The following is a 14,333-nucleotide window of genomic DNA, read 5'->3' as shown; positions in this document are numbered from 1 at the left end:
GACTGGATCATGCACGTTTGTGTATTTTCAATCTAAGCCTAGACCAAGAGCATCCCAATAACTGGAAACAAAGACTCTAGGAGATCATTTCCAACACAGATATAAACTGTAGTGATGAGTAGTAAAGTGAAGAAAGAGGATCCCTTTACAGATCAGTGTACAGTACACTCAACTATAACCTTCAACATGCAATCTACTTCAGAGACGAACTACGCTAAGAGCGAGGGTAGAACTTCTCCCGCTTAATTATATCCCACACCGAGATGACCTTCCAATATTGTGCAATATATGTAACACAGCAGAAAGAGAAGACATATTTCATTTTATGATGTCCGACTCTTCGTGAAACAAGGCGACATTTTTTCGGTAAAGATACGCTTTCAACGGAACAAGTTCGGAATATATTGAACGAATTGTCAGAAAAGCTATTACTTTTTTGTAAAACAGCTCTATGTTATGGAGATAGAAAATTAAATGCTAGCTTATTATATTTCAAGTAAATCATTAGTGATTCATTTTATTTTTCTTCAAAAATATTTCTTATTTAAATTTAAAAATTGTTTATTAATTTTATAAAGAGTAGTAGACGGCAAAGCCACGCCATAAAAATTTTGTAAATGTAAATTGTTATATTCATATGTTGTTAATAAATAAAATCATTTTAATCTAAAATCTAAATCAACTTATTGCCAAGGGCTTTCGCGACATAATATTTAACCTGTAGGGGTTAAATGACTTGTACATCAGCATAATGTGTGTATGTGTATAATAACTCAATGACGATCTTTAGACCAAAAGTTATCACTTTATCAGTACTATCTGCCAAATACTTGAATTTTCTACATGCTACCGAAATGCAAATTGTCTTTGTTTCTAATTCGAATTAAGTTAATTAACGAACAGCACATGGCCAACATGGTTATAAAAGTTTTAAACTATTTCCTCCATGTCGAATTGTTGACATGTACGAGTATATGGTAGTTTAAAATGCACGCATACACAATTATATTTATATCGACATTATCTCTATAAAAGATCTCTTCAAAGTTGGTCATACCTCTAGGTAAACATATAAACAAACCATATTTTAATCAACACTACAAGTAAAGGTCACGACCTTTCAATCTCAAGAAATAACAAATTCAAATATAGTATAATTACCTTAATTATTATGGTGTGCCGACTCCGATAGCTCCGATGTCATTTTTAATGCGTTGTTCTACTATATTTACCGTTCTAATAGTATAAACATAAACAAAATAAAAAATTATATAGGAAAATTAAGAAATTGCTAAATTAAAAGTAATTTTTTAGTTTTTGTCTATGGGGTTATGAATGAATATCAACCACGATGATTACGGAATCGACCAGGCCTTGAAATACTAAATTGAGTCCAGAAGATTTCACCTCATCAGTGCGATCAGCGAAGGTGAACAATTATAAAGTTGGTAGCAATAGTATAAAGAAAAATCGTATTCTTACCTCGCAGACTTTCCGTAATCTTTATGAATATTTTAATAGTGTTGCTAATGCTATAGCTGCTGATGGCGCTGCTGATTCTATTTCAGGCTCATTGTCTGGTCAGTGCAGAAAATATGCCTCTCGAAAATGCTGTGCTTGCACAGCTACACCAGAGCTCATTGACTTTTTGCCAATCAAGTTGGTGCATGCATAATTGTATTTAGTCAACAATAATTTGCACCGCTTCTATATTGTGGAGCTTAAGACCAAGCACAAATCTATCTTGGGCAGGGCTGCCACCCACATACAAATGTATTCAACCGTCAAATTTCAAATTTTGTTATTAACAAATTAATAATTCATTTGGACAGTGAATATAACATATCATTTCTGACTCCAAGTCACTCGGGCAATATGTAATTTCGTTTTGTATTACTCATTTAGAATCGTCCAAATTTACCCCTTATTAAAAATTAGTTTATTTTAGTAAGTGATAGTTGCATTTTGTTAATTAGAATTAATTGCAGATATTTGCAGACCAGTTGAGCTTCAAATAACATGAACCTTTACAATCAACAATTTTATGTTTGGTAACTCTGTATTTAAAAGTAATGTTTCGCAAACTTTGCAACAGCAACAATTTGTTTTTAGCACTATTAAAACAGATATCGCAGCTGGATAACGATTTGAAAGACTTTGCCGCTTCAACTTTTACACTCTATAGCTTAGACGTAGCTGCACCTGCACCTGGGCAGTGAGCATTCAAGCATATCGGTTTCGGATACGGATCCCATAAATTGATGGAGACGAAGCATTTAGCTATTCTTTTGTTGTCGCTAGACAAACAGATTGCTTAGCTCGGGGACGGATCAAGGGAAGGGCAACTGGGGCGGAAGCCCGGGGCCTAAACAAACTGGGGGCCCCCATAATAGAGACTTCGGAAAATGTTTGTTTCGAATTCCAACTAGTAAACATCTTTTACTTTGATATGTATTTTTTGTCTCTTTTACCTTTACCTAAAGCCTACAGTACTTTGTAGATACATGATTATTTAATTATAGTAATCTTAAATAACAGAAATAATTGATGTGTATTTGTTCAGTGAAATATCAAAATCTCAAATGGCCTGACAAGAAGCACTTCAAATTCACTACCCTCGTGAGGGAGTACCCCAATCGCTTAAGGCTGAGTGGGGTGGTACTTGCCCGCAACCTTGGAGGTGGGGTACTCGATTCCGTATCTCGACAATTTTTTTATATGTAGGTATACGTACATACAAATTAATTGCTTTATATGAAATATCGGTGTTCTTCAATTCTTGAAAAAATCTATTATTATTGACTAATTCGTAATTTGTTTCATATTTCTTCGGCTGTTCAATTCTTTGATTTCGTGCAGAATTTGTACTCGTTTTTCCCAGCCAGTACAGAGCGGCAGCGAATTCTTATTGAGAAATTATCGGAGATGAAAAGTTGCCAGTTTTTAGTCTTAAAAAACTCAGAGCCACTCCTTGGTCTTGTCGGGCTGAAGCTAAAAAAAGCCTTTGTCAACGGCTATTCGGAAATCAAAGAAGCTTTTACCAGCATATCATTCATTAAATAAAATTCATCGTGAGGAATGGCACAACGCACCTTCTACAGAAGATGAGTGGTCTCGAAACCGCTTTGTTTGCAATATTTTGGAACAACAAACTAAATGTTGCAAGACCCGAAAATGATTCTTGAATCGGCAATGCGTGCACTAGAATCATTGAAACCATTCGTATAATCTAAACGAAATGATTTTGATAAATACGAGAAAGCAGCCAAAAAATATCCCTATACTGATGAATATGTACAATCACTCACCCGCACCAGAACGTGAAATGTGAGGTTACATCCCCTTGATTACGGGAAAGCACAAGTCATAAATCTGTCACCCGAGGAAAAAAAACAAAGTATCCGCCTTCATCCCAGTGACTGACCAGCTATCCGTTTCTCTTACTGAAAAATTGCATGCCTATGAAGCTGTACGTTCGAGATTTGGACTCCAGAATCAAATCGAAAAGATGGATGATGAAAATTTGCACGCTGCAGCAGAGGCATTGGTGAAAGTGTATCCGGAATATTTACAGCGTAGTCTTGGTAATGGTAGTAGTACCCGTGGCATGATGGTTAGTGCGTTGGACTGTCATGGAGAGGTCTTGGGTTCGATCCCTGCCTATGCCACCTAAAGTTTTTTTCACGGGTACTGCCTCTTGCGAGGAATTGACAAATTCTCCAAGAGTAATATTCTTGTCATGAAAAGTGCTTTCTCAAATTTGCCGTTCGGATTCGGCTTAAAACTGTAGGACCCCTCCATTCCTGACAACATTACTCGCACAAGGAATGGTTGAAAATTGTCAGTCACTAGGCCCTAGTTCTCAAACGAACTGTTTCGTCACCCAATTTAATTTAAATTTAAGTCTTGGTAATGAGTTGGTTTAATTAATTGACTCATACAAAAAGAAAGAGGAACAGAGATAAGGAACAGATCAATCGCCGGAACTATTTTACTACCAAATTCCGGAAAATCAAAATTTCAGAGCTATATTCCCAAACTTCGAAATTGCATTGAGAATATATTTGGTTTTGATGGTAACAAATTGCACTGGAAAGTGCTCATTTTCAAAAGAGAAAATTAAAAAATATAGATTTCGATCCGTCTATCGAAGCTTTATGTCCTGAGAATTGAAAGCGATTTATTTCGAGAACTGGATTTCAACGAAATTATCAACGATTTTCCGGGGAAAAAATGTCAAAAACTTTTGTTCGTTAACCCTAAATTTTCATAATTCTTTTTTCCGTTTATATTTATATGTATTTGTTCAATACTAAAGGAATCTACTTGGTTTCACGATAAATTATTTATTGAAAAACTCGAGTGAAAAAAAAAAATGTTTTACTTTATTTTGAAAATAATTTGGATCGCGGGGCCTCTTGACCTCTAAATCCATCCATGGCTTAGCTTCCGATTATTATACTAATAGTGGTATAGAGCTTTCATAGATTTATATAAAATGGTGACGTGGCACTTATGAGTTAATATCAAAGAAAAACAGACGTCAATTTGCATAAACCAAAAAATTTAAATTTAAATGCCTATATCACTGAACTCTGTGATATATTGGTATCAAACCTACAGCACTTTTGTTTGCTGTAAAAGGTCAACCTCTGAAGATAATGTTAATGATGATGAACATGAATGCGCATTATTAAAGAACATTAATATATGCTAAATCAGTCTGAGAAGGGAAAATTATAATTACATTGTCTTCATACACATATGTACCTTAATCATAATGTCAGCCTTATAACACCATGATTGTAGTATATTATTGCAAAGAAATATGCGTTATTGTTCTATAAATTGCATAATATTTATATAATTTTGTATTAATAGGAAATACAAATCTTAAAACAATTTATCAATTCTTATGCTCATACTAAATTTTTTGAAATTAATATTCAGAATTGTATCCGGAAAGCCCGGATTATTAAAATAAATATTTAATTATTGTTAGAGTGCTTCTGGTTTTGATTTAAAATCAATTCAAGAAGATTGTTCCCTTCTTTTTAAATAGAATACATTTTTATTCTGAAGGTTTAAAATTATTCTATGCTTATAGCCCGCAAGGTGACTGACCATACAATTAATTCACTTATGTTGTCGTAGCTGCAGAAGAAGATGTTTAGTCTTTAGTTGCAACAATACTTTTCTTGGTCCGCTTAAACAGCTTAAGAGCTTTATTAATCAGTATAGATATGAGATGCGGATACCGTTTCTTGACTATTTCTTAAATTTACTGAAATCAAATGCATTGTTATTAGCTTCAAACTGTTGTAGTGCTTACTTTATTCATAAGCTTTTATTGAATTACATATAAGTTAATAAGTGCAAAACATTTGACGATGTTTTCTCCAACATCAAGAAGTCTAATGTGAACATTTACAAAAGACACAACATTACCCGCATTGTATCTCAATGGCTGTGTTCGTTGAGTAGTTATGAATTTGGAATTATGTATGTATGTTTGTGTTTTCCATTGGGGAAAAAATCAATCTGTACTGTTGAATGGACTAACTGGGCTTATTTTGCAAGAGAACACAATAGAAAAAATAATGTTCGCCACCTAGTCAAGGGATTTTCATTGGCTACATCTAACTACAAAAGTAGTTAAAATTTTCCCTCGTTGTGTAAAAATATCAGTTACAAAGTTAGGTTTTGACGTTTCATAATCAGCTGTTCGGTAAGTACACAAGAATTCAAAATGAAATGAATCTTTCGGTATTTAAAAAATATAAATCAATCATATTATATGTTCTATTTAGTTTTATTTTTTTAAATAAAAAAAAAACAATTTAAAGTTCTGAAAACACAAATGTTTCTTATTTTATATATTTGTATTTGTCATTAATATGACAGTTCCGGATTGACTAGCTTTGTAGGACAATTTTGCGTTCACAAAGCTAGCTGAATTTCGGCTACGTAGTCACTAGCAGAGGTTTATATCATTTTAGATTAAATAAATCGTGTTGGTGTTTCCACCGCACAAAAAGATTTAAAAATGATTAAGTATGACAGCACTTTCTAAAGTGCAAGTGAGATAGGTTGATTCGTTTTAAACAATGAAGAACTGATTAGTTCAGCACCATAGAATAGCTACCTTCTCCATGTCCTCCACACAGGTTTGTCCTCCCAAATTCGAGTCAAATCAAGCTCATTTCAACTCGATTCAGGTATATAATGAATTGAGGCAATCTTCAAGCTCACTTCAACACCACATGTTAATGTAGTAGTCTACGAACAAACCCCCTCCTTGAAGCCATTGTTAAATGAACTTTTGTGTAGAATGTCAATTTCCAGATGTTTTTTTAGCATTTCTTCAGATGACAGATCTTCTTTTAGTTGTACCAATTTACAAATACAAAAATCTGACTACTGCGAATCGTTTTGTTGACAATTTTCTACTGTACTATATATGGAATACCAAAAAAACGCACTTATTATTTTTATATCCTCAATAAATGAATTCGTTTTATAGCATGCAAACTATAATTACTTTATTTTATTCAAATTGTAATTGTTTTGTTAAAAATCAATGGAACACAATTAAGCAATTTGTTACAAGTTTATTATAAAGAAATCGGTTCTCATCAAAAGGTTTAATCGTAACATAGAGGCTCTAGATCTTTCAATATATTTCTCATAGCCCTTAAGAACTCGTATGTGTAAATTAAACTTTTTCTATTTTTAAATTGTAAAACTAAACTAAATACACTAAGTTACCTTGTTTAATTTTAATTAAGTTATAGTCAAATTATTACACAACAAATTCGTTCGTCATACAGACTAAATCCATTAAACATAAAAGCATGACCATATTCTAATTTAAATATTCAAATCTCCGTGAGTAATCCGTCATTAAGAAATGATAGTTTAAAAGATTTAAATTAATTTTATTCAGGCTACATTATGGTCTATGGTCTTTGGTCCGTTTTGGGGTTAATTGAATTATTTCATGAAATAGTTTAGTTAGAGTGTTTTTAATTGCGAAATTAAATAAGATTTTATATCATTGCTTTCCTGCATACCAGTTTAAAAAAACATGTTTTCGGTTTTGCATTATTGGTAATGCATTTATTTGGATATACATATGTTAAAAAAAAGTATATATTAATAACGTAGGTTATCCTACGACTATATGTATTAATGTTCGTATTTTATTACTAACGTCTTTTTCAATTCAATCAAAATGTCTTGTATTCTTTCAACACTTGCATATATGGTTAATTTATTAAGATTGCACAAAACTTTCAATGATATATATTAAAAACGAAGTGCATTAGATTTTAAAACCCGTAAATCTAAGACGATTTGACCATATTTCACATGTGTATACAATATACATATGGAAATTAGTTTATTGGGCAATAATGCCTTCATATCTGCTTGTTTCATTTTACTTTAATTTACCTTACTTACACTCGAGATACAATGGGCTGGTTCAAATGACATAAGGGGCTTGAAGTTAAAACAAGTTTCTAGTATCTGATTAGCCAGCTGACAACAAATTTTCTTCCAATTAAAGCAAATTTATTGAACAGCTGGCTTAGAAAGTTAGTAAAAAAAATGCATTACTATCAAGTCAAGTATTTTTTTTTTTTTTTATTTTTTTTTTTTTTTAAATTCATTTTTATTTATTCAATCTTAAACCTATCTTAAAGCTAGACAAGAATTCGTAAAACTAGCCTAATTATCCATAACTTACAACTAACTTAATGGTCCCATACGGACACTCTAAGTTAAACTATAACACTTAAAACTAATGCCTTTCGGCCCTAAGATCTATTTTACTTCATTTAAATTTCATTTCATTTATTTTTGTATTTATTAGAAAATTTGAACAAAAAAAACTAATATCAATATCCTTTTTTATTTATTTTTCCTTACAAACTACTTAAAGTTAGGTCCTTAAATAAAACTTAAAGCTAACTTAAACTACCTATTCTACCTATAAACTACTTAAAACTAGAACAACCACAGCAGCAAATCTAACATTTTTTGTTTCTATATTTTATTGTCTTTTTTGTACGTTTTTTAATTTTTTTTTTGTTTTTTTTTTTTTTTTGTTTTTTATATTCCTTGTTTTTTTTAATTTCTTTAGTTTATTTTTTTTTGTATTTTTTTTTCTGTGCCACCATGCCTATTCTACTTAAAACTAAACCCTAAAACTATAAAACAAGTATGTAAGCCGGCCAAGGCTTAAAAACCCCATCCCGACTACCCACTATCAAGTGCCGATTGAAGCCACCAAAACTGGTTCTCCTGCTTCACCCTATCAGTTCGGTCCCGTTCGGACACAGCCCTACTAAACCGAATGAGCTCTGCTCCGCCTTGTGCCATGACGTCCCGATTGTACAGGAGTCGCCTATCCACGGTTCTTCGTCTGACGTGGTAGATTAACGGGACTGCCAATCTATCCTGTATCAGACCGCATCTATCTAAAAAGAGGAATGCCTCTGGGGGAATGAAGCCGCTCAAGCGTGCACTCTCAAAATACTCGTCGTTCGGATAGAACGCCCCGAAAATTAAATTGTTGGTCGAAGACATAGCTCTTGCAATGTGACCTCGAACGAGTTTTATCACGAAATTGTCAATTCTGTTGATTCGAGCCCCGTTGTATAGGACCTCGTTTGAATAGTAATGCACATAAGAAGATTCGGCTGTTCGATATAAGCCGGTACAGCGTCGTAAACACTGCCGCTCGAACACCCGAAACTTCTCCATCTGGGAAGGGGCAACGTTGAACCACACAGGACAACCATAAACGATCATTGGCCGTATGAGGGCCATGTAGCAAATTACCTTCACTCTGGGGTCAAGCCGACTGCTAAAAAACAGTCGTTTCGTCAGAGCGAAGGCTCCTCTGGCCCTGGTCAGAGCAGCATTTATATGTCTGTCGAAATATAAATACTGATCTAAATCAAGTCAAGTATATTCATGTCAAAATGACAGCTGGTCATGTTGTTTCATTCAACTGAAAACTGAATACTGAATTTCATATGAAGCAACTTATGTTGTCTGAACCTGCCCAATGACCTATGATAATTTAAAACATCCGTTGACAATGGGCAGGTTGGACTTAATGGTAAGGCAAGTTTCAAGAATCTGATTTTCCAACACCTACAAAACTACCTTCCCATTAAGGCAACTTTATTGAAAAGTTGACTGGAAAGTAAGTCAAGAAAACTATCAAATCTAGTCAACTTATGCTCAAATGACAGCTGATCATGTTTTTCATTTGACTGAAAGCTGAACTTTATTACTCTGAAATGTACATATTTCTTTTGTATTGTGTTGTATTTTGTGTAAATGGTTTCCTATCAAATTTGAAAAGGTATAATTAATATTGCTTTGCAATGCAAAATACAAGTAGTGATGGAATTTAAGCTTGCTAAAAAAGTGTTTTGTAAACGAATAATATTTTTTGTAGTTTTTGTTCGATGAAATCCTTCATTTCAAAAACTACCAAAAATACAATATACATAGGTTAGTGAAGTTAACTTTCAATTCAATTCAATTTTGAAATGTATAACACTCGGAAAACTTATTTCTAGCATTGTTACTTACGAGTATGTTGTCTGAATCTACCCAATGGCCATCAGTAAAGTTTCTGGCAATTTTGACACACAACATTGTACTCATAAGTTCACACGATCGTAAGGCCTTTGAGCCAGTTTTAGGCTGACATATCTGAATTGTAATCATCTTTATTTAGCTACGGCTTTTCCATTCCTGGAGACTTACAATACTCCTAACTTTATGACTGCCTAATATTATGACTGTCTAAACTTATGACTGTCTAATATTAATAACTCTATAATTGATTCCACTTCGAAAAAAAAAAGAAAAGAAAATACTAGCACGATCTTATTTAATTCTTGTTGCAAGACTATTTATTGTCAATAAATCATTTTTTCAAAAAAAAAATACAAGTGTTAGAAAATAAATTCAATGAAAGAAAAACATCTTGAAAAGTTTGTACGTTTCGAGGTGGAGCAAGTACCTTTTTCGGATCATATGCCAATCGTTATCCATTTTAGCATTGAGGGAACGGATAATGAGGAGAACAGGAACCTAAAATTGATGCCCAAACTACATTAGAATCATTCAAATGCAATTACATACAAGAATCGGTTAGATATAAATATGATGACAGACGAAAATTGTAATTTGAGAAAAATTGAAGATTGCATTAAGAAAGCGGCTCCAGTACCAAAGAATTACGATGGAAGGAGAATATTTAAACAACCTTGGTTTGATTCGGAGTGCATTTCGGCAAGAAAAGGCAAGGTTCAATGCTGAGTCCAAGGTTATTAGCACTCTTTGTTGATGATATAACGGATTGTCTTCCAGGAAGAGTAGAATATGACGATATTCTCATCAAGGCTCCCCTTTTTGCGATGAAATTGAATGTGGACTACCTATGTAAGGTCCTTCTGGTGTCAGATGAGCTTCTCCCGAAAATAGCAGTACTGCAGGTAATATAGAGAAAATCAGGTTGATTCAGAGAGAGGGTAGAGCTAGCTGAAGTAGAAGGTATAAATCTGAGATCGGAAGACTATCTCACGTGAAAATGCCATCTGTACCAATTAATTGTTGCAGTAGACAATCGTTGTAGACTAAGGTACACATCCGAAGCAAAAGAATCCATCTACAGAACGTCTTACAGCAAGCTGGACTACAATCTTAATCAAAAGAATTACTTCAGAGATGACTTACCAACGGGTCAAATATCTATGATATTTAGTCTTAAAGTAGAACTGCCCAATCTAAATTTCATTCCCCATAGAGATGATTTACCTTTGATGTGCGAATTATGCAATAAAGGTGAGCGAGAAAATACTTTTCATTTCATGGGTAGATGTCCAGTGTTACTAGAAACAAGAAGACATGTCTTTGGAAGCGATGTTATATCGGAAGAGCTGATCACTTATCATCTAAATAAAGTAGATGCTCCTTATTATATAAATATTGTAAAATTGCATTAGAAACATAGAAACAGAATTATTAAGGAACATTTTTAAAGATTGTTAAAAGACATATACATATGTTTATAGAATAAAAAGTTGTCAATCGCAGACTGCAAACAGGTATGCTATATATATGTGCAATAGTTATGTATGAACATTTAACATTGAAAAAAATAAATCTAATCTAATCAAATAATTATAGTTTACTGCTAAGATTGTCCCGCATTTCCAAGCTTATTCTACATTGCATTTCAATAATCGACTTTAAAAACTACTTAATAATTTTATTGTGATGCTATAATGTTTTTTTGTAAACTATTTATGTGTCTACCATAAAATCTTGAAAACTGTTTGAAAAAGCAATAAGTGTTTTATTATAGGGAGCTAGTGTCTAATAAAAAAAATGTTTTTCTTCCCTACTTCTTCACTTAATTCTGTGTCATTAATATGTGGAAATGTTTTGAAAATATTTTTTTAGCTGAAATATGTTTGACAGTAAAATTAGACACTCGAGAAGTCGAGAAACTGTAATGCTAGCCCATGAGTTGTTTATATAACATTCAAACTACACATCAATATTTATTTAACTCAATTTAAACATTTTTACCGGCATTATGATGCACCTGCATACATATGTATGTATTGTACATAAAAACCTTTAATTTTAAATAAAATAACTAAATTAACCATTTCTGCCTTTTTCTATAATTTACAATTTTGCTACAGATCATTTTTTGTTTGTTTTTGAGTTACTCTTAAAATTGAGCGTACACAAGCAAAGAAAACTGTTTTGCTGTTTTAAATTACATATTAAAATTTTATGTTTTTGGAATTTTGTTTTCAATTTTCTTTTATATAATATTTTATGTTAAATAAACATGAAGAAAAACAACAAAAACAATTAATACTTGAAATTGAAAGCATACAAAAATGTTAATGAGTGGTCAAATTAAAATTTTAATATTTTGTAGGGCCACTTTTAGCCAAAATCATAACTTATAGTCGCCGCGTAGTACCCGTGGCATGATGGTTAGTGCGTTGGACTGTCATGCCAGAGGTCTTGGGTTCGATCCCTGCCTATGCCATCTAAAGTCTTTTCACGGGTACTGCCTCTTGCGAGGAATTGACAAATTCTCCAAGAGTAACTCTTGTCATGAAAAGTGCTTTCTCAAATTAGCCGTTCGGATTCGGCATATAAACTGTAGGTCCCCTCCATTCCTGACAACATTACTCGCACACAGGAATGGTTGAGAGTTGTAAGTCACTAGGCCCTGGTTCTCAAAGGACTGTTGCGCCACCCAATTAATTTTTTTTTTATAGTCGCCGCGTATTAATTCAACAATTTTGAGTAAAAGACGAAGGTATATTTTCCCAAAATTCCGTGATCTTCGCTTTAAGTTGACTTTTGTTGGTTAGGTTGCAATTCTGCAACTTTCGCTTTATTTTTTTCCACAAATGATCAATGGGATTGAGGTCCGATGACTGAGGTAGGGTCTTGTGCTGGTTTCTGGCATTATACAATAACCATTCTTTCACAAAAAACGATGTGTGTTTTGGATCGTTATCTTGTTGAAAGTAAAAGTTTGCTGATAAATTCAGTTTTTCTGCAGACTGACTCATATTGCTTTTAAGAACTTCCAAAAGTGTCCATGATTGTATCAATAAATTCAAAGTTCCCAGTCCTATTTGCCATCATTGACCCCCATAACATAACATTTCCTCTCCCATGCTTAACAGTGACAAGCAAATTCTCTGTCTTGAACTGAGTATTGAGCTTTCTCCAAACAATTTGCTTTCCGTCAGACCCAAACAAGTTAACTTTGGTCTCGTCCGAGAATAAAACATCGTTCAAGAAACTTTGGGATTTTTTGAGGTGCTTTTTAGCGAACTCAAGACGTTTTTGTTTATTAATTTTCGAAATAAGTAGTTTTTTCCGAGCAACTCTGCCGTTCAAATCATTCTTCCGAAGAACGAAAAGTTTCGGTTGAAACTGGTCTTTCAATAAGTGTCGCCATTTCAGCCGCCAAGTTTGGTACACTCATTTTGAGGTTTACCTCAAATTTTCTTAAAATTATTTGTTCGTCTTGCTGAGAAAAGATTTTTTTGTCGTCCTCTTCCAGGTTTGTTTAGAGTCGTACTTTCACACTGATATTTGTTAAGTACTTTTTGGACCGTTGAATGTATTCGGCCGTATTTCACGTAAAGATTTATTGTTTAAATGCATAGTTTTGAAATTAATTGTCTTGTAGCAATGTCGGTTGATGAGGAATGAGGAAGTTAATATTGAAACGAACATTAGTTTCAAATTCAGTTTAAAAAACAAGTAAATATAGCAGTAAATTTTTTGAAAACTTGATTTAAGAAGCCATAATTTTGAGCGATGAAATGTTGAGATGAAATGAATTTTTTTAATACTACCATTTGTTTATTGTTAAAGTAATGTCTTTTTATGTATTCCTAAGAAAAACAATAAATTAAATAGTATTTTCCAAAAACATTGCATCTTAAAATCTTAAATATGAAAAGTAACAAAAAACTAACTTTCAATTGAGTGTACGCTTAACTTTGGGAGCACCTGTACATATAAAAGATTAATCTCGATATTTATTTCAATGATACTTAATAAATCGAATACTGATCCCAAATTAGGTAAAACAGGTTCAAAAAGTCTGCTACCACCTCCCTAACGAGACAAAATACTGACATAGAGAGCATTGTTCTTCAACCACACTATGACTACTGATTGATGTCTTGACATATGCAAGGTCGCAGTAGCATACCGCACTGCAGTGCACTAGAGAAGTTGTCCCATAGGTTTGTTCATTTCCGCAAAATTCAGAGATCTTCGCAGGTTTGAAAAAGTTCCCATGTCGTATTCGTTGTCGTCGTTATATTAATTGTTAAGCTTGATGTAAGTTGTGAGTTGTACCTGCAACAACATAATTTGCATTGACAGAGTCAAAATATTTAATGAGGATGTGACTAATTACTAGTCAAACAGCGTGTCTTCTCCCTGGGACACTAATCAAGTTGAACTAACTGATGCCCTCTCACAACCTACCGAGAATCTTTTAGTTGCGATTCATTGCAATTATTCCACCAACAATCTGTAATGAAAAGAAAAACATCAACAAATAGGGGGATTCCACTGAATCGATCTGCTTGATAGGGGTATTCTTGGAAATCTGATTGTTAACTTCCAAAGCTGATGGATTTCCCGATGCGTGTTCTTGACTTTCGTTGCGTAGTTGTTAAGTTTATGTAAAATTAGTAACACATTGAAAATAAAAATGAGACTTCATTCTTATTAAATTTTGT

At 33.2% G+C, this 14,333-nt stretch overlaps 1 protein-coding gene across 1 annotated transcript in view; it reads left to right on the top strand.

Moving 5' to 3' along the window:
• The window catches only part of LOC129942631 (beta-alanyl-bioamine nonribosomal peptide synthetase ebony), a 64,328-nt gene that overhangs the window by 36,892 nt on the left and 13,103 nt on the right, over nucleotides 1–14,333 (top strand). The window lies entirely within an intron of this gene.

This window comes from Eupeodes corollae, chromosome 1 (genome assembly GCF_945859685.1).
Source record: "Eupeodes corollae chromosome 1, idEupCoro1.1, whole genome shotgun sequence".
Lineage (NCBI taxonomy): Eukaryota > Metazoa > Arthropoda > Insecta > Diptera > Syrphidae > Eupeodes > Eupeodes corollae.
This window is presented reverse-complemented; position numbering and strand designations above follow the sequence as displayed.